The sequence below is a fragment of the Cupressus sempervirens genome, chromosome 8 (assembly GCF_028749045.1).
Source record: "Cupressus sempervirens isolate cs-2001-9-10 chromosome 8, ASM2874904v1, whole genome shotgun sequence".
In the NCBI taxonomy this organism is placed as follows: Eukaryota; Viridiplantae; Streptophyta; class Pinopsida; order Cupressales; family Cupressaceae; genus Cupressus; species Cupressus sempervirens.
The window spans coordinates 362,507,991-362,529,104 of record NC_143125.1 but is presented as its reverse complement, the minus strand read 5'-3'; the positions used below and the strand labels follow the sequence as shown (position 1 = coordinate 362,529,104).

At 33.0% G+C, this 21,114-nt stretch overlaps 1 pseudogene across 1 annotated transcript; it reads right to left on the bottom strand.

Annotated features, from left to right (window-relative positions):
* Positions 1–10,558: 10,558 nt before the first annotated feature.
* LOC149542829 (putative respiratory burst oxidase homolog protein H) lies at positions 10,559–15,495 on the bottom strand (annotated as a pseudogene). The gene is made up of 7 exons (XR_016355200.1): positions 13,489–15,495; positions 12,987–13,404; positions 12,706–12,767; positions 11,459–11,567; positions 11,122–11,224; positions 10,957–11,042; positions 10,559–10,869 (listed from the first exon to the last, which is right to left on the bottom strand). The product of XR_016355200.1 is annotated as a putative respiratory burst oxidase homolog protein H (transcript).
* Positions 15,496–21,114: the final 5,619 nt, after the last annotated feature.

The following is a 21,114-nucleotide window of genomic DNA, read 5'->3' as shown; positions in this document are numbered from 1 at the left end:
CTTGACTCATCCATTCCAATTGTTTTAATATTTTCTTTACATATTTAGACCAAGTAACATATATACCATCCTTTTTTTGATGAACTTGTAAGCCAATGAATAATTTAATCTCACAAAATATTGACATCTCAAACTCTTTATTTATTTGATTAGAAAATTTCTTACATAGCAAATCATTTCCAACAACTAAAATATCATTGACAAAAAATTCAGCAATGAATGGTATATTTTCATATTCACTCTTCAAATACAGATCATTGTTCTCACTTGTTCTAGAAAACCCAATTTTAATCAAATAAGAATGTAGAATTTCATACCATGTTCTTGGTGCTTTCTTTAGTCCATATAGTACCTTCTTCAACTTGCAAACTAGGTTCTTCTTATTAGGTTTAACAAATCTTTATGGTTATTCTATGGAGACTTCTTCTTCAAGTATTCCATTCAAAAATGTATATTTGACATACATTTGATATAGTTTGAATTTATCATAGATAGTAGAGGCCAACAATGTTCTTACACCTTGCAATCTTGCCACAGGTGCAAAAATCTCACCATAGTTTATTCCTTCTTCTTGGGCATAGCCTTTGCAAACTAGTCTTTCTTTATTTCTCACCACTTCTCCATTTCTAGTTATGTTATTTCTAAAAATACACTTTGTTTCTATCACATTCTTGTCTATAAGTCTAGGTACTAAAGTCCACGTGTTGTTGTTATCTATCTAATCAATTTGTTTATTCATAAAATTTATCCAATCCTCATTGCCAAGTGTAGCCTTAACTGTTCTACGCTCAAAATCAACAATTAGACATGTATTGTCTTTTAAATTACTTCTTGTCATTACTTCTCCACTCCTGTCTCCAATGATTTTTTACATGAATGATTCTTTCTTACATATTTCGCTAACACAGGTTCAGGTCTTCGATTGTCAACATTATTCTCACTTGGTTGGGTTCCACTTCCTACTCATGTTGTACTATCTACTACTTGGGTAAAGAAGATTGTTACATGGTAGTTCTTTGTTGTAACTTGGGTACTGTATTAGGTACATCATCATACACATACACTTTTTTTTTTTAATAATCTTCAAGTTCCTTCTTGCTTTCCACATCATTCTTATCTGCAAATTCATCAATTCTTACATTTGCACTTTCAATCACCGTGTTAGTAGCTTTGTTCAAGCATTTATATGCTTTTCTCTTAGATAAATAGCGGAGGAAAATAATTTCATCTCATTTTGAATCAAATTTACCATTCCTTTCATCCTTATGAATATAACACCTAATTCCAAATATCTTGAAATTACTTAGATGAGGTGTATGACCATACTAGATTTCATAGGGTGTATTGTTCACTCTTTTCTTCAACTAAACTTGGTTGAGAGTATAGACTGAAGGGACTATAGTGGGTCTTAATGTATTACTCCTATTTGAGTAAATCACCAAAAGTGATATCTTTGTAAGCTCTAACTAAGCACCTTTTACTTTGCAACGGTGAAGGATTTGTGGGGGCCCATAGTTTTCCCTCTAACCATGGGGTTTTGCATGACCAAATCATTGTGTCAAATGTGTTGATGGATGTGTCTTATGTGTTTACTATTATATAGACTTGTTTTGTGTAATGCCTACCCCTACTTGACTTTTTTGATTGTATTGTCAAATTCTTTCAGGTCAGTTTTCTAATTATATTTTATGATTATCAATGCTTGTTTATCATATTTGATTAAATGTTATTTTATACTCAATTGGTTTATGTGATGAGTTGTTTAGTTATTTCATGTGTTTATGTTTATCCTTTCAATGATGGTATATGTATGTTTAGTTAGTGATTTTAGATATCTCTTGATGGTTAGATAAATGAATAATTTTTATGCGGTTCTATGTATACTTACCCCATACTTGCATGTGTATGGTGTGCGCATATGTTTTCTTTATGTTTGATGTTTATGATGTGGTTGAGGAAGGGAGTCATAGTCACCTTCTAGTCGGCATCTACATGATGCATCACTTTTCGCTATTGCTTGTTTAGTTTAGAATATGTGTTTGTACATGCATGGATTTTATGCAGATTGTAGGTATCAGGTATCAACTTCCCTAAATTGTTAGGATGAGTGTACCCTATCGCAATATTTCAATGGTATAAGTGGAGAGATAACTCTTGAGTCCAAATCCTAAACCCTAAACCAATTGTCCTAGAAAGTAGGACAAGAATTTGAGTTAGTTCACCTTTCCAAATTCATTAAATGACATGAATTCGTGACTTTTACCCTAGAGTTTAACTTTGTTCTTTGACTTTTAGTTGGGTTGTCGTATTTGGTTTTGTGGGTCTGTGATGATTTTCTGTTTTAATTAAATCAAATTAAAAGATAATTTAATGAAAATTTTATAAAAAAATTTGATATTTAATTATATTTAATTAATTAAATTTAAAGTATTATATTAAAGTTCCATTTTTGACGTATTTATATTTATTTAATTTAATGATAATCATTTAGGAGTTTTATTTTAATAATAAACTCTAAATAAAATTATTTGTTAAATTAATAAATATTATATTAAAAACGTCTCATGAATTAATTAAATAAAATAATGAAACTTAAAGTTATGGTTATAATTTAGGCATAATTATATTTATTTAATTTAATAATAATGATTTAGGAGTTTTATTTTAAATAATAAACTCTAAATAATATTATTAGTTAAATTAATAAATATACTATTAAAATGTCTTATAATTAACTAGAGAGAGTGTTGGTGTAAATAAGTATTTACTATTTACACTTTACTTAAGTTTACTTAGGTTAATGCATTAGCATATTAGTTGTCATGTAGACACCTAGCAGTTTGCATATTCACATGAGTTGTCATGTTAACATAGTAGTTTGTACTCCAATTGAGCACATGTTGTCTACTACATCTCTTTATGAGATACACCTTTGCATTCTTATCATCTCATTGATGCACATACATTCATGCACAATGGAGGATAATCCACTCTTGGTGGACATGTGCTTAGTTGTTATGCTTATCTCTTTGCTGACTCCTAGTCATATCAGTTGCCTTTATATACAAGGTACTTCTATAATGTATTCATCCAATTATCTGATATCCAACCATCTAATATCTATTCTCATTTGATCATTATTTGTCTCTCTTGTGCTATCTACCGAGCTTCTTGATCTTGACATTTCATTATTGCCTTAGGCAAATTCTTACATGGTATCAAAGCTATACCAAATTCTTACATGGCAGCAGAGCTATACCAAATTCTTATGGAGAGAAAATATAAATTTAATAAAATTATTTTAATTAAATTGCATAAAGCTTATGTATGAAATTAAAATATAATAAATTAAATAAAGAGAGAAAGTTAATTATTTAAATTAAGATATTTTGTAATTAAATATCTAAAAGAGTTGTGCATAAAAAGGTAAAATGGTAATAAAATAATAAACAATAATTGATAACAAGTTCCCTCTTGTGATTGCACAATCAGAGCCCCAAATTTAGGGGAGAACTCTTTAACAGAAATTGCGTGATTACACAATTAGAGCCCCAAATTAAGGGAGAACTTTTTATCAAAGATCTAGAGCTCATTTTGCAATTACACAGATTTTGGAGAAGCAATTTTGAAAAAGGAGGTTTTCAGAAAGAAAGGGAAATTCTTGCATGCTTCGTGTGCTGTCGAATTAGCATCAGATTTAGGTAGAATCTTGTGGTTAATTTGCGCAACAGATTTACATTCTTCAGTTTTTCTGTCTTCTTCATATTTGGTTAAATCTATTTTCAAAACTTTTAGAATTGTTTGAAACCCTTGTGATTGAAATTTATTATTTTATATTCTTGATTATGTCCGTGAACGAATTAATGAAATTGAAACCCTTGTCGTATATTTTAATTATTCTTCGTTCAATTATCTATATATGAGAAATAGAGATTTGAAATTCTCGTGTTAAAATTTACTATTCTCTACTCTTGAATACATCTGAGAAAGAGTTAAATTGAAAACCCTTGTTTGATTATTTCGGTATTTCATAATTGGATGTTGAAATCAAGATTTGGATTTTGAAAAGAAAATGAATTTTATTTTATAGATTTTAATTGTTTGATTTGGGTTTCTCTACTAGATTCCTATGGGAAAGTTTCTATTTTTAGTAAGTTTCCATTTTTAGTAAGTTTTTGTTTTTAATAAGTTTCTATTTTTAGAAAGTTTTCATTTTTAGTAAGTTTTCATTTCGAGAAAGTTTCCATTTTTAGTGAGTTTCTATTTCGGGAGGGTTTCTATTTTTAGCAGGTTCTATTTTTGGAAAGTTTCTATTTTTTCGCAAGTTTCCATTTGTGGAAAGTTTCTATTTTTAACAGGTTTCAATTTTTGGAAAGTTTCAATTTTTAGTAGGTTTCCATTTTTGGAAACTTTCTATTTTAGCAAGTTTCTATTTTTTGAAGTTTCTATTTTTGGAAAGTTTCTTGTAGTAGGTTTCCATTTTGGAAAGTTTCTCTTTTTAGCAAGTTTCTATTTTTGGAATTTTTAAATTTTTAGCAGATTTCCTTTTTGAGAATTTTTTTTTCCAAAGTTTAATAAATTTAAAATTATTAAGGTAATAATTGATAATAATAATTATTGTTAATTTTAATAAGTATTGTTGAAATTTGAAATTTACTTATTTGAAAATTTGATTTATTACTTTATTATTTAAATATAATTCTAAAGTAAATTGAAAATCAAAGAAATTAATTGGGAGAATTAATGGTTATCTTTAGTAAACTTGGGTTGTGCTTGAGGATTCGATTTTATATGAAAATGATTTATATTGCTAGGAAAATTTTCTTATTCGAAAACCTTAGTAATTAGCATACTTTAAAAAGATGAAAATTGTGATGTGTATGTTCACTGAACTCTTATGATTTGATAACGAATTGAACTATGAAACAATGTTTAAACAACTTTATATAATTTGTTGAATCCTCTGGAATTTTAGTGAACTTAGAAATCTTAGTACATTTGGTAACTAGAGAAATGAAAATTGAAACCATGTTTGAGATCGCAAATTTTATGAACTGTAATATTTGAAAAAATGAAAATGAAAATTTGAAAACCTTTAATGAATATTAAACTGTTGTGTTTTCTAAACCTAATATTCTGTGAAAGTTACTTTTGTATGTGTACTCTTTTTATGACATGTGATTTTACTATTGGGTGTCGGGTTGACTTAATACTTTGACCAAATTAGGATGTTTACCAAAGGCTCAAGAGTTTTATTTTGTGATATCATGATAATGTTTTGATCACGATCTTTTATATTCAACCATGGTAATGTCTTGTATGCTCTATAAGGTGTTTTGATCTATTGATTGTTATTGCTTTCCAGTGTTCTTGTGTGAAACTGAGGTGAATGATGTGACCTATTTGATATAACCTTTGAGTCTTCAATTAGTTGTTTTTGGATTGCTTTCCAATCACTTGTATAGGACCGAGGTGTTTGTATGATTTGTTCTTGATGATGTCATGTTACGACATGGATTAGTTTATGTGTACTTGATTTGGGATTAGTCTGTTAGGATGGTCATATTGGTGGAATCCGTGATTATGATCAATGATTTTTAGTACATGTCAGTTGCTTGTTTAAGAACTGATGCATGACATGTGGTCTTTTGTGATCTTTTTTATTTTACTGAGCTTAGGGTAGGTTATTTGTATGTCATGTTGGGAAGTAGCTTGCAATGGAGGTCAAGGCCCTAAAGAGGTTGATGGGTAACCCATTGTAGGTTATTTAAAAAGTGATAACATTTCATTAAATGGGTTTAAAATGAATTAATAAGAGTCATTGTTTTCCTCGCCCATGCCTCGAGTGCTAATATAGGCTAGGATGGGAGTAGAGAGGATGCTTGGTTGTGACCATACTTCGTTAGTATACCTTGTCAGTATGAACGGATACTAGTGCCACATAGAATCACTAGGGGGCTGGAGGATTAAAAGATTAGCCGAGTAACCCTAGAGTTGGTTCATGTGATGACACTTGCCCACATGCATAGTAGATTTCCTATGTGTCTATGTTGCCTTTGGGATTAGTTGATACTTGTGTCTTGGTACCTTTGAGATAGTTTTCTTTCAAGTGATTCCTTGAACCTAGCTGTTGGTTTTTGACTTTTGAGTTTTTTATCCTATTTGGGACTTGAGTTTATCTCCTCAACGCAATGGGAGTGGACCTTTTTGGATTCTACAAGGTTGGGTGGTAGTGCTTTTTCTTATACCATTGAGATCCGACTGTTGGATGTCGCTGCTGGATGTGTTTGTGCAAATGCTCCTTTCTATATGATCTTGTATTTCTGTGATGGATGGTTATACCTATTGAATTGTATTTGATTTTATAGATCTTACGAGATGATGTAATCTATTTCATGATGTATATTATTTCAACCTTTCATACCCTGTGACCTGTACAGTGGATGATGGTGCATTATGATTATTGCTAAGTGACATTTGAGATGACTGTATATTATTTAAATAGATTCATACTTGTATATTATTATTTGATGTAGATTTATTATATATTAGATTTAGTGTTAATTAAAATTAAATGTGATTTATCGTTATGGGACCCTTAAGAGTTGTAACTTGTTTATGTGTTGTTGATGTATGAGTGTATGTTAATTGCTTCCACTATTCTATAACTGTTGTTGTATCTTTATCTTAAAAAAAAAGTTTGTCAAACTTAGTAAAACTTTAGATCAACTTCTTTTGGGTCACATGGCGGGGAGTTACATTTTGTTTACTATTGTTTAGCAAATGTTTCTATGATTATGCATGCGAGTTGAGATCAATAATCAAGAGGGTAAACAGTTATGAAGGGTTTAAAAAAATTAGACGGCATTGATTGAAAGTCCCCCCCTCCTCCCCCTCCTTCCTCAACACCTTACCTCTTCACCTTAACTTTCCAATAGTTAAGTTCTATATTTAGGATTTGGAAGACATTATTTATGACATTCATTTGATCTCTACTAAAGATGATCCTTATTTGGTTGTTGCTAAGTAACACTCTGACCCTTATCATTCTTCATTTTACGATTGCTTTCAAATTTACATGATTATGGATTCTTTGATACAACATTTGGAGGTCTCTTTCACTTCAGCAAAGATTTTTGAGTCCTTGGAGATTGGTTTTCATGAGTCTCAAACTTCACTTGAGAAATCACATTGCATGGTTGATCATACTTATGTGTTGGAAATTCCTATTAGTTTCCTTAGATATCATAAATATTATGGATTCTTCATAAAGATTGGGGATGATTCATTTGTACACCGGTGACATTATTTCTTCCTAAAGGGAAGAACATCATTCATTTATCTTGGCATAGATTTTACATTAACCTTGGAGAATATATCATGGGCGTACCTTCTACATTAAAGGTTGGATGTTTTTCTTCTCTTTCTACTTTCTATTTCGGGGAGACATCTTTTTGTTTGGAGTTTGATCCATATTCCTACATGGATCAGTTGTCATTGGTTCCTTGTTCGTCACCTTCTTCTATTGGAATTTATTTGGATTGATTTGTCACATGTTCATCAACCAAGGACATGACAACATAGAAACACAATTCTATGACATCAAGAAAATTGATGTTAGATTTGCATTAATGGTATTAGGTTATAAGGTATATCATTGTAGAAAAATCAATTCTATCTTTGCAACTATTATTTGTAGTTCTTATAAAATGTTAAATAAAGATGCTCAAATTAATGTCTATTAGATATTGAGATAATAATTGATGGAAAATCTTTGAAAGCTTAAGGACATAACTCGTATATTTACATATGGGTCATTGATAATTATATGTTTTTTTATCTAATGAACTATTTTCGTAGCATTTCAAATGTTACTTGGAAAAAGGACATTCTCACATCTATCCAAATCACTCAATACAACAAAATGAAGAATAAGGAATCCATTGATCAATTTTTTTGGGTTATATCAAGATGTTTTAGAAGTGAATGCAAAAAAATAGAGTTCCTAAGATTTGGTTGAGAAATATGGAGATATAATTTTTTGTTGCGGTTGAGACCAATGAATGTTTCATGGAAGTAGTGGAAGTAACATCCTCATGGTTAATGCATATAGGATATGAAGTTGTCCCTTTGATTGTGACCAAGTACATTAATGACATGCTTTCTAAACCTAGAGATCCTAATTCAGAAATATACGGTCCTTCTAAGGAAAAATATCAAAAATTTCAGAATCAACTTTGTCAAGCAACAAGAACCAAGATGATAAGGGAAATGACTAATAATATTGAAGAAAAGGAAGGAATAAGAAGGGAGAAGATGACATAAATAAGAAGGAAGAAAGAGAAAACTAAGAAGAGTAAGGCAGCTCAAGCTGCACCTATTGATGTTGAGAAGGAAGCTACATATTCACCTATTTCTATGCCAGTCAGAGAACAACAAGGAGTGCATAAAAAGCTACACCTACACCACCTGAGAAGGCCACTAATAAACTAGTTAAGGAAACATCTTCACGAAAGGTTTCAAAGCATAAGGTAGAGAAATTCAAGTCAGAGTCAATAACGAGGAGAACAAAGAAGGAGACTGTTGACTAAAAGAAGAATTAAAATGTTAATGGATGGAAAATTAGAAGACATCATTGTAGAAATTGGAGAGATAATTTGTTAAAATGATATTAGAAATCATACATGATATAGCCAAGAAAAAGGAACCAATAACAATTAGGAGAGAAGATAAAATTGGAACCAATGATCAATTATTTTCTATTTCTATCAAACCAAATCTATTTATTGTCGGAGTGCCCATTATAAGGAAGCAAAGGTGCGTAGAATCACTTCCTATGCTAATCTTTGAGAGGACGATTATGCAAATTCAACTAACTATTGCAGAGATCTCAAGAAATGCATAATAACATAATCAAAATAACAAAGAACACATAATACAGTGATTATCGTGGGGAAACCCTTTCAGGAGAAAAACCCCACCCTCCAAAACTCGCACAATGTATTATCAAACCAAGATGATTACAATACACTTGCAATGCAAGTTCTTACAGGAGCGCATCATCACAACTCGAACTTGGAGAGACTCCTAGCACCAATCTTGCAAACTAAACTCAATTACACAAACACTTCCCCAAGCCCTCCTTTTATAGTGATTTTACAACCTGGAAACCACTTGTGATTTTTCAAAACCATGGGCAAAACTACCATGCCACATGTTACCCATTTTTGACATTTACATTTCCAATATGAAAAACAACCAGGGTAAAATAGTAATCCCGTCCACAATTTTGTCTCTTAGTCTAGACCCCCATAAAAGTCACAAAATGAGTCATCAAAGCTCTAAAAATGACCTACCTATATTCTACTATGGACAAGACTCATTTTTGACAACTCATTAACCAATTTCCAATGTATAAACAAGTGGAAAACTTCCACAATTTTTTTTTGGAATTTTCCAAAAAAAGATTGCAAGGTTGAGACACATGTTCTCAACACCCATTACTCTTGATCTAGTAGAGGAATGATGATGAAAAATAAAATGGAGATGAAAGGGATAAAGTTAAACTAGATGATGTGATGAAGAAAGAGGAAACCAGAGAAATAATGTCTTCTTAAGACTATATCGCTCATAAGACTTTTGAGGCAAAGACTAAAAATGAGATTTATGAACATACTGAAGATGTTCAAGACCTAGATGTCATGGATAATGAACCTACAGATCAGATTATGACAGCGGGAAATTAATTAGAAGATCATACTGAGAACATACAGTCAAGGGGTGAGCCATCACTTAGAAAGATACAAGTATTGGCAAGAGACTTAAGTAAATCTTTGCATGTATCTAATAAACAAATTCAAGTTACTATGGAACTCGACAATTTGGATATAGATGACCTTGTCAAAATATCAATAATTTCTTATACAAAGGCTAAGGATAAGAGCCTTGTAGAATAGTGAGAAGGAAGGAAGATTGTTGTCTATGGAAACAAATGTGCTAAAGGTACTTGACTTATGAGACTTAGCAACTGTTTTCCCTATTGAAGCTTAGCACATTCTTAATAAAATGATTTAATGAAATGCTCCAATTTTGAATGTTGCTAAAAATTGTAGACTACAACAATATTTTAATGAACTGATTACATATAAGATCAACAAGTAGCATATAGAGTTGCATCCGAAAAGTAATACACATTTTAGACACCAAAGCCTGTGCTGAATTGAGTCCCTAATTGGAGGCTATGTGTAGAATCAGCAACATTTAAAAAAAAATAACACAAACTTTTAAATAAAATTCTAAACCAAAACTACAAATGGGTGTCTAATCTCTAATCGTACACCCAAACAGACCATCAGAACTCCATCGAATTGTGAGATGCAGAATCGCAAATTCAGCATGGGGGTTTCTTTGTAGAAATGTGAGAAAGTTGGCTGAAAGTTTTCTTTGTGAAATTCAAAGCGAGTGTACTCCTGCGAAAGTGAGCGCAACTGATTTGCAAGCATGGGAAGCCCACAATAGAAGACACCTGGTATTATATCAATGACTAGATTTAACTGAATAATTTGATTAACTTTTCATGATCTATCTAAATAAGTTAAATTTCTTGATTCAAAACTTCAACAGTTGAAAAAATTCATAAACTAAAGCTCGGACTGTACCGTTTGATTCCAACCTAAAACTTTTAACAGTTGAACACTTGCTAATTTAAATCCCTTTTCTTCCTTAGTTTTGATATTATTAAGAAGATCTCTGAGGATGCTGATGAAGGGTGTTGCTCCAATGCCGAGTCCCACCAGCAGCAGAATATCATACTTGGTATAACTTTGGGCAGGAGCTCCATATGGTCCGTCAATATAGAGCTTGGGAAATCTGCCATTCAAACAACATCCCAATGTTGTACATGGTTTCTTCATCTGTGTATTTAGATTAATGACGTATGAGAAGTTAGTTTCAAACCTGCTCGGAGAATTTCCCCCGTGAGCTACCAACATACCATCAGCCACAAGGTGGTTTCTCTCAGTGCCAAGAGGAGGCTCACAAATCTACAATATAAAAGTAGTTAAATTTGTGGCATTTGTTTCAAGCTCCAAAAAATACGATTGGTTTAATAACATAATTCACCTCAGAGAATATCTTCTGAAGTGCTTTAGTCCAATAACCTACAGCTCGAATGTGGATGCTTAAGTAGTCGTCTCCCGGGGCTGAGGTAATAGAAAATGGATGCCTGCAGAGTCAAATTATAAAAACATTCATATTAAAATTGTTATTTTATCAAATGAATTTGATAGACACAAATATCATATTTTAAGTTAGTGGCTTATCTAAAATCACATTTTCTCCTTCAATAAATTTTTTCTCTTTCAATAAAACTTATCTAGTAATATGATTTCAGATAAACCATTAAAACAAGTCGGTGTAATTTTCAAAATCAAAATGATGTGTTAAATATATGTCTCACCATTCAAAATATTTGGACATTTGATGAACATGTACATTCCACTTTTATACTTGAAGCTTGAGGGTTTGTTCATATGCAATGCCAGGACACTACCAGAATATATTGCAGCCTACAAAATTTAGTAAATTATCAATCATCAAACATTTTTCAGGTGAGATGACTAAGCTAAACATGCAAAATTAAGTATGAATACAAGTTAATCAATTATTTATTTTAAATACCTAATTACTTCTGAAATTATTTATTTATATTTTTGTATCATCAATTTAGATCATTTTATTCTTTCAATGCTAAATTAATTAATATACTTTGGAAAGTCAATGCAAATATATACACAACTAATTCCATAATCTTACTTAAAGAACATGTAACCATTTGCTTTAAATTAACTAAGTTTACTTTCTAATTAATAAAAAAACTTGTTTAAAGAATAGGTAATCATTTACTTTATCTTAAGTATGCTTTCTCTCTAATTGATAAAAAACTTTAAGAACAAGTAACCATTTGCTCTACCTTAACTATCATGAGGGATTTTGAGTAGCTTAGCAAGACAACTAGAGGGGAGAGGACTCTTGGTCAGCATCTAAACAGACTCTTAGAGGTTATTGGCAATGCGAAATAAGTAAAAAATTTAATGAAGAGAGTTCCACCTCTGGAAATGAAGAACAGGGCTAATGAACAGTTGAGTAAGGATATGCAAAAAAAGATGGATGCTATGGGTAGCAGAGTTGACAACATGGAAAAGGTTGTTTAAAAACTGTCTGAGCAGAATTGTTCTATATTGAAGAGTGCTGTAGACAACATCAATTCTTTGCTAGACAAACTGGATCAGGGGAGTATTCATGGTTCTAGGGATAGGATTAAGGATCAGGGCCCCAATAAATGCACCAGAGCTAACTCTAACAAGACATAGGTGGTGAAAGATAAAGATATCGAAGAGCTGAAGGCCTCTGCAATGAACATGAATATCCTTGCCAAGCAGGCCACTAATATACTGAAGACCCTATAGCTGTTTGGGTGCTTTCTTTTTGCTGTTTTTCCTTGTTTGTTGTTTTAAGGCTTCTATCTTAGTGTGTTTTGTTGTTTCAGTGCTGATGCATAGTTCCTTATGGGCTTTTTTAGTTTTTTCTGTCTGATACTTTGTATAAGTTTCATGTCCTTTAAAACCTGTTTTTACTTAATCAAAACTATGTTTATTTTCTAATTAATAAAAAAATAACTTAAAGAAATGCAACCATTTGCTTTACCTTAACTATGGCCACTCTATAATTAATAGAAAACTTTAAGATCAGATACCCATTTGATTTATCTTAATTATGCTTACTATTTAATTAATAGAAAACTTAGTACCCATTTGTTTGACACTTACTATATTTCCTCTCTAATTAATAGAAGACTTATTTAAAAAACATGTAACCATTTGCTAACTTAAAAATTATTTTGAATATTATCCTTGCTACTCATATTGATTAATGAACAAGAATACATTCTAAACTTTGACTCGTTTAAACATGACTTTCGAAATCACATTGAAACTGAACTTCCAAAAATAGACGTACCGTTTTGTTATACCATTCAAGTGTGAGATATATGAAGGGAGAATGGACAATGAGCAGAGCATAGACAGTAATGAATAATTGATGAGCGTACCAGAAAGCATTAAACCCAGCCAGATTATGCAGAGGCCAAGGCAACTTCACCACATTTTTTCTGAAACTATGAAGGGCCAGAGTGAAGGAGAATGCCATCACAAACACCATTACAGCTCCTGTCATTCCCACTGCGCTCAACAACAAGTCCCCATAACTTGGTTTCCTACTGTGGAAGCCATGTCCAATTGTTGCTATAAACTTTGGCGTTGGGCACGAAGTAATTCTGGGGAAGTCACAGGCGAGATGAACAGTCCCATGAATGAACACGCCCATGGCAACTCCAGAAGCTATTACCTGCCCAAAACAAACCAATTGTTTTTCTTAAAAACAGAGTATCAATCCTTTTGCAGGCTAGGGCTGCCATTAATGTTACCTTACCTTGTGAGCGTTGATGTTGTCATCAAAAGGGAAAATGGAACCCAAAAAAGTGGACCTGAGGCAGGTGATGGTATTACGGCAGACAGGAAAGAGAATAAGAGCCATGTTAAACTTTAATGTTTCTGCAGCTCCCTTGGCTACACAGACACAGTAACCCATCACCTGGTATGCACTTCTGTTTCTGTATTGCATGAATTTCCATGTGAACAAGCCTCCATTTATTCCTATCCACACTAAAATAAGCTACATACGCCTCCAGTGTTCCTGAATATATTCACTGGTCAGCTCCTTGTATTTATGAATCGGACCCCTCCACCGCTGGGGAATCATGGTCCTACAAAACCTTTTGCTCTGCTTTAGGTCTTCTTCATTTCCATAAGATTTCACCATTCCTTGGAGCAATATCTCAAGTTGCCATACCTGGATCATTTTCAAAGTCATGTCACACATTCATTAATCATCCGTGTAGAATTTATTTGGACGTTTCTAAAATCAATGTTTCTAAATCCACAATTAGGATCAGTGAAGTTTGTTTTGAAATATGAATTTACAGACTGGATTGTTGTTGTCGATCATCTCTTTTTTTTTTTCTATATTCAAGGGGTCTTTAGTCTATTGGTGAAATTGAAAGGTTCTTAAACAGCAGCCTACTAGAAATTAAGTCGTGCTGAGTGTAAGGTTCCGATATCAAAAAGGGATGAGGCCGGACTGTACCCCAAACGAATTTGACAGAATGAATATCCTTTAGTCCTTGACTCTTAGCCCAAAAAATTCAGCCATATCAAATAGCTAAAACAATTTTATAAAAGATCTTAATTAAAAAAGATTAATAAATTTAGCTTCTGTATTGCTCATACTTCTGTTGAATCCAATTCACAAGTTGAATCCATTTAAGGATGTTTAACCAGTAAACTCTAAGCGTTGACCGCTTAGGTGGCTGATGGGGGTTCCCCTGCCTGGACCATTTCGTCATTACCCTGCCGTTGCTCCCGTTCGCTGTTACTTCCGCGAAAAGAAAAATTTAATCATTTTTCTCGCCTGTTAGATCTCTATGCGTCGATCTAAGCAAGCATTTTTCAATTGCGCGGGTAGTTTGTGTTTATGCGAAAATGGGCGCATTGGAACAGGGTATAGACATCGGTTGAAGCGATTACCGTCAGATTTCATTGTTGGAATGATCTGGTAAACATTATGCAATAATAATGTGTACGCAAAGACAGGGTATGTCAACTGTTTGATCAAAAGAATCTTGAACTTTCCATCGAATGCTGTGATTGCAGGCATAATGTGTCTTGGTTCAAAGGGATTCTGAAACTTTTCAACAAATGCAATTGGCAGGTGTAAAGCGAGACTGCGCAACTTTCGCCAGCATCTTCAAAATGAGGGTTCTAGAACAGGGTGTGAACATCAATCAGACTAAGAATGATTTTAGCAGCATTATCAGCAGTGTCTTTCACTCACCACTTTGCTCGCCTCCTCTAGCGCTTCCACTTGCATACAAAGAAAATGAAAATAATAATTGCCATACCACAAACGCTAATAATTATCCGCACAGAAATTCCGGATCTTTGGTTTTTTATTGCTGTTTGGTTTGAGTTTGCTTTTGGCAGTGGCTCTGGGTTTGGGATTACACTATGCTGTGAATTTTGATATAAAAATTTCCAAATTTATAAATTGCGATCCCCGTGGAGGCCGAGAGGCCAACCCTGGTAGAGGAAATTTTCAGATGTTGCAGCTGCAACTGCCCTTAAAGACATGTACCAAAAATGTGTAATGATAGACTAGGCCCGCAAACTGTTTGACAGAATGCATCCACAAAATTTGTTTCATCGAATAACTTCGGTGTATGCGAACAATATGCAAAATGCAGAAGCATGGACAAGGCATCGAACTGTTTGATAGAATGCCTTAAACTGCGCTACTCTAATGGCGGGGTGCCCTTACAGAAGGATTATCACATGAGGGGTTTGTTCAAAAAGACTTGAGCACCTTGTCGTTCATAGGAAAACCAGGTTCATTTTAGATTCACAAGAGATTTCATTATGTCTTGACATAGAATTTTAGTTAGTTAGTTTTATTTTTTATTTTTTATATTATAATCAAAAGTCTATTATGTATAAGATGAAATTGTTTTCGCATAGTAATGAAGCATATAATTTTACAAGGAGTGTAAATCATGTATTAAGTTTAAGTTGGAGTAATGTATTAAGTTTAAGTTGGAGTAATTTAATTAAAAATGTATTTATTTTATTTTATTTTGTATAATATGTAATAGTTGTGATATAGGTATAAAGAATATAAATTTACAAGTAATGTAAATCATGTATAATATTAGAGTAATCTAATAATTTTTTTAATATTTTATTAAATTAAATTTTCTAATTTTAAATTAATTTAATTTAACAAAAAAATTAAAATCTTATTTACTTTTAACATAATTCTTTATTCCATTAAGTAAATCATATTATTTATATAATTTACCTTCACTTTTTCCACTTGGAATAAAAAAGAATTTCAAATTTCTCCATCCATTCTATTTTCTTCCATCGCATTCTTCGAACCTTTACACTTACATACTAAACATATTCTATTAAGCCTAATCCACTTCTAAGCATGTGAATGTTCCTAATTATAAAGATTAGGTTCTCAAAGTCAAGAAATGTCACACATTTGTCCCCTCATAAGAAGAATATATAATTCCTTATCCCATTATTTGACAGTCCTTTTGAGTGTTGAGACAAGAACTGTCTTTATAGAAAATCTTCTCCAACATGTAGTGTTCTTTCAATCTCTCACAATTTTACAATTGTCAACTACCTTTGGAGTGTGAGAAGCATTTTCCATGTCTCCTCTTCATATTGAATTTCAACTTGTGTTGAGCTTTTGATTTTGAGAGTCCATTCCTTCTCTTCCACGTCTATAATTGAGGCATTTGCACTTAATTTAGAAATCCACTTTAGTTGTATCAACTTTGATGAGGCTAATTATTGCCTCTATTTTATGATAATTTTAAACACTCTGTTTACTTCCTCCAAGACATTTGTGAACTTATGATTAACCTATGGGTAGATAGTATCTCATATTTTGCCAATATTATATTTATTATGCAGTATTTCATATAATCATTAGAATGTGTGTTCTAATATTTGAATTTGATTTGATAATGCTTATTTGCAAATATCTCTACATAATAACTAACCTGTTAGCAAAGGAAGTTGAAGATGGTCGGAAGTATTCAAAGGGAAACGTTGAAGATAGCCAAAAACATTTAAGGAGAAAAGACGTTAAGGTTTAGCCATGGTGGAAAGAGTCATAACGGTAGCAAGGGACATGACCACTAATATGGAGGAGCTATGAAGAATTGTTATATTTTCTTTGCATTTGTTATTATGTCAAAGCGGTTGTCTAGACTTTATTATTCGTTACGTAAGCTATTATCTTTCTTTCTCCTTCTCTGGCAGATTTGTAGTTAGTTTGTTTTGCTTTTCTGTTTTAGAATAAGTGTCAATCTTCTATTTATAGGGATCAGAACAATAGTGTTAAAAGTTAGAAGAAAGTTTATGACAAGAAACTGTTGACTCTTGCAGTGAGTTGTTTTTACAGTTTTATGTATCGTTCTCATGTAATGAATTTTTGGAACAAAATGAAATAGCTTCTAGTTTACATTTTGTGTTAGTAGATTAGTAGAAGCCAACCAAGGGGGCCCACTTAGAAGGTGGATTATATTAGAGTAGTATAGAGTTGTTTTCAAGCATCTTTAGTATTGCAGGTAGAAGTTGTAAGTTCCTTCCTATAGCATCATACTTTGTGAGTGCTCCTGCAACATCTATAAGAACAGTTATAGTAGATGAATTGAGTTGGAATATATATATTAGTATTTAATTGCATCTCCAGTATTCGTTTCAATAAAGAGTTAAGTGTGCTAGTTTCCTGCAACATTAGTGTAGGTTCTTTCCTTGCATTTTACTTTCTTGCAGCATAAGCATAATGACTCATTAAGAAACCTAGTGCACATACTGTGCCGACCATTTCAAGTATACATCCCTGGGTTGACAGAATTAAATGCAACTCATGGTGGGGAAAAATAGTCCTTAGATTGAATAAACTATTTCTAAGTATGGCCTTTGGCATGATTATTATACAACTATTGTGAGGCGGACCATTTTTGGCGTTGTTGCCGAGGATGGTGTCAAGCTAGGAGCATTCTTGAGTCATAGTTCTTAGTTAAGTTTTTTTAGAAATTTGTAGTTTTAAAGCTTTCTTCACTAGTGTGAAGAATTCAATTGCATGCATCAAAGAGGAAGATGATGAGATGAATATGGAAAATTTCTTACACGAGAGTCTATTAATTTGAATGAAGAAATTGAAGAAGAAGAAGTTTAGTTTCTTTTTGAAGATGCAAGCCCTATTTTTCCTATAGAATCATCCTCAAGAGCAGAACCTATAGATACGAGTGGTCCTTTTGCTGAAATTTCAACTAGTTTCTTTGATAATACTGCTCCAAGTCCATTAGTTGTTAATAATCTAGTACTCAATGTTCCTTTTTAGCAACAACCTCATAATCTAATACCTCCAGTAATGGCACAACCTACTTTTCCATTTCCTCTTCCAAGCCTCATAAATACTGACAATCTCAAGGATATACCCACAACTACTCTTCCAAAGTTCTATGGCCTTGCAACTGAAGACCCTGATACTTTCTTGTTTGAATTTGACATACTTTGTCATAGTTTTAACTAAACTGATGCTCATAAGCTCAAATTATTTCCAACAACATTGAAAGAGTCAGCTTTATGATGGTTCATGGGCTTAGGAGCCAATGCAATAGGAACTTGGGATGAAATGAAAACTCTGTTTCTGGATAAATATAAAGAGTATTGCAAAGCATCTGGTTCAAGAGGGGATGATATCTTCAAGATATCACAAAAGGAGGAAGAAACATTGGAAGACTATGTTTCATGTTTTTTGTATACACTGCAGAAGAACCCTCAGCATGTGTTATCTGAGGATTCACAAAAGCTAATATTTTTGAGAGGTGAATGATAATTGTCTAGAAGCACTAGACTTGATGGCTAGTGGTGATGTATATCAATCTTCCTGGGATGACCTCAAGAAAATCTATCAAAACTATTCAAGGTCAACTATGAAGAAAGGTTGGGGACCTCACTCCACAATCACTAAAGGAATCCGTTAAGGTATATCAAAGCTCGAGATATCTAACCTATTGTCAAATTTCAAGCATGACATCATAAATGATGTCGCTACACATCTCGACACAATGATTGCAAAGAAGAAGCTAAATTACAACTAGTTGAATACTGCCCCCACTGTCAGAAGCAAAAGAAGGATTGCCAATGCAAACTGGTTGCCAATATGGAGAACCAATATCTTCCAATTGAGTACATCAAGATAGATGGAGATGATGAGCAGGTATTTTTTGTTGCTCAACACCAGCCATAGGCCCAACATCAAGGTATGCCTCAAGACCCTTTGCAAAATTCAAATTTAAATGGTAATCAATGGCAAAACTGTAATCCCCAAGGTCCTCCACAATATAATCAACCCAATTGGAATAATGCTTGGAAAAATAATCCACAACAGCCCCAATGGCCTCAAAACTCCCAACCATCCTAGCCTAACCAACAAAATAACCAATGGTAGAACCAGCAAAACCAATGGAAACCATCCCAGGGGAATTGGCAGTCTACAAACCAATGGAGAGGACCTCAACAGTGGCCTAATCAAAATACTACTACTCCATAATTACCACCCCCAGTCCAACAACTTGCACTAATGCCACCATTTGGACCTCAAAAGTAGACATAGTTACCTACACAACCTCAGCCAAATCCAAATAACTAGCAGCCACAACAACCCATGTATATTGTTGATGCTCAGCAATATCCTGCTTACGCTCTGAATGTTGCAAATATACATATGAGATCTAGTACAACTTTACTAGTGCCTAAACTGCCTCTTATAACTAAAATACCAGATACTCTTGCATCATTAGAATCCCCAATCTCTAAAGAGGTTGACCCAACTAATGTCACTATCTCAACCCAAGCTCAGCCAGCGGTGGAACCTCCTTTTCCAAAGAAGCTTGTACAAAGTAAACCTGTACAAATAGAGTCTTTTGATATTGGTGATCAATTGAAGAACATGCATGTCCAAATACCCCTATTCCAAGCTATTAAAGATGTTCCTATTTAAATTAGAAAAGCCTGCTTGAAGAAGCCTGTGAGGAAGAAAAAGGACCCAACTACAGTCCATGTTGTAAGACAATTGGCTAACATTATGTTAGGAAAATTGGTCACTCTAAAATATTCTGATCCAGGTAGTCCAGTTGTGAATGTGAGTATAAATGATTAGTTTGTTAAAAATGCTTTAATAGATCTTGGTGCTACTATAAATCTCATGACCAAGGATACTATGAAGAAGTTGAAAATAGAAGGATTAAGGGCCACTCCAACAATTCTGCAACTTGCAGATAGTTCTACTGTCACTCCTAATGGGATGATAGAAAACATAGTTGTAACCTTAGACTCTCTAGAGTATCTTGCAGATTTCATGATTCTGTTTCCCAAAGTTAATTTATCTGGTTACCTTGTCATCCTAGGATGACCGTGGTTAGCTATAGCTAATGCAAATATAAGTTGTAGATAAGGTAATATGACCATATCAATTGGCCAAGCAACAAAAAAATTTGATTTGTATCCTCCAGCACAACCATTACCAGATTTAAGCACATTTGTCTGGCCAGATTTAGGGGATGGAGAAGAAGAATTAAACTCTATATCATAGCTTATGATGTTACATAGACAATCCTTTCTAAAGTTGTAGGGAGAGGATTCGTTACTTTAGAGTATTCTTACTAACAATTGTGTGGTAGAAAAAGATGTATCTAAAAGTTTTGTGTTAGAATTAACCACATATGAGGAATGTGATGAGAATTGTACTTTTCTCAAAGAACTAGACATTCTTCATCAACTCTTACCATGTGAATTAGATACAAGTCCAATTTCTGAAGCTTCTATGATAGAGTCTACCACTATAGTTGAGCTGGCCAAAGGTCATAATCTTCATGTTAATCCCAAATTATCATCCATACAAATGGAACAGTTAACAAAGCTACTTCAAAAGCATGAAAAGGCTTTTGCATGGGACTATGGTGATATGAAAGAGGTTAGTCCTACATTATGCACTCATAGAATATACATTAATGAAGGGTGTCTACCGCTCCATCAATCCCAAAGAAGGATAAATCCAAGCCTTAGAGAAATAGTTAAAACTGAATTGAAAAAATTGCACGATGCTGATTTTATTTATCCTATATCTGATAGTAGATGGGTGTCACTCCTAGTCATAGTGCCCAAAAAGGGAGGGAAATGGTAGATTTGTGTAGATTATAAAGAATTGAAGAAGGCCACCAAAAAAGATCACTTTCATTTACCATTCATAGATCAAGTTCTAGACACTCTAGCTAGAAAGAAGTATTTCTCTTTTCTAGATGGGTATAATGGTTATAATCAAATCAGTATTGCTCCTGAAGACCAAGATAAAACCACATTCACATGCCCCTGGGGTACTCTGTTTTGCCATTTGGTCTATGTAATGCTCCTGCAA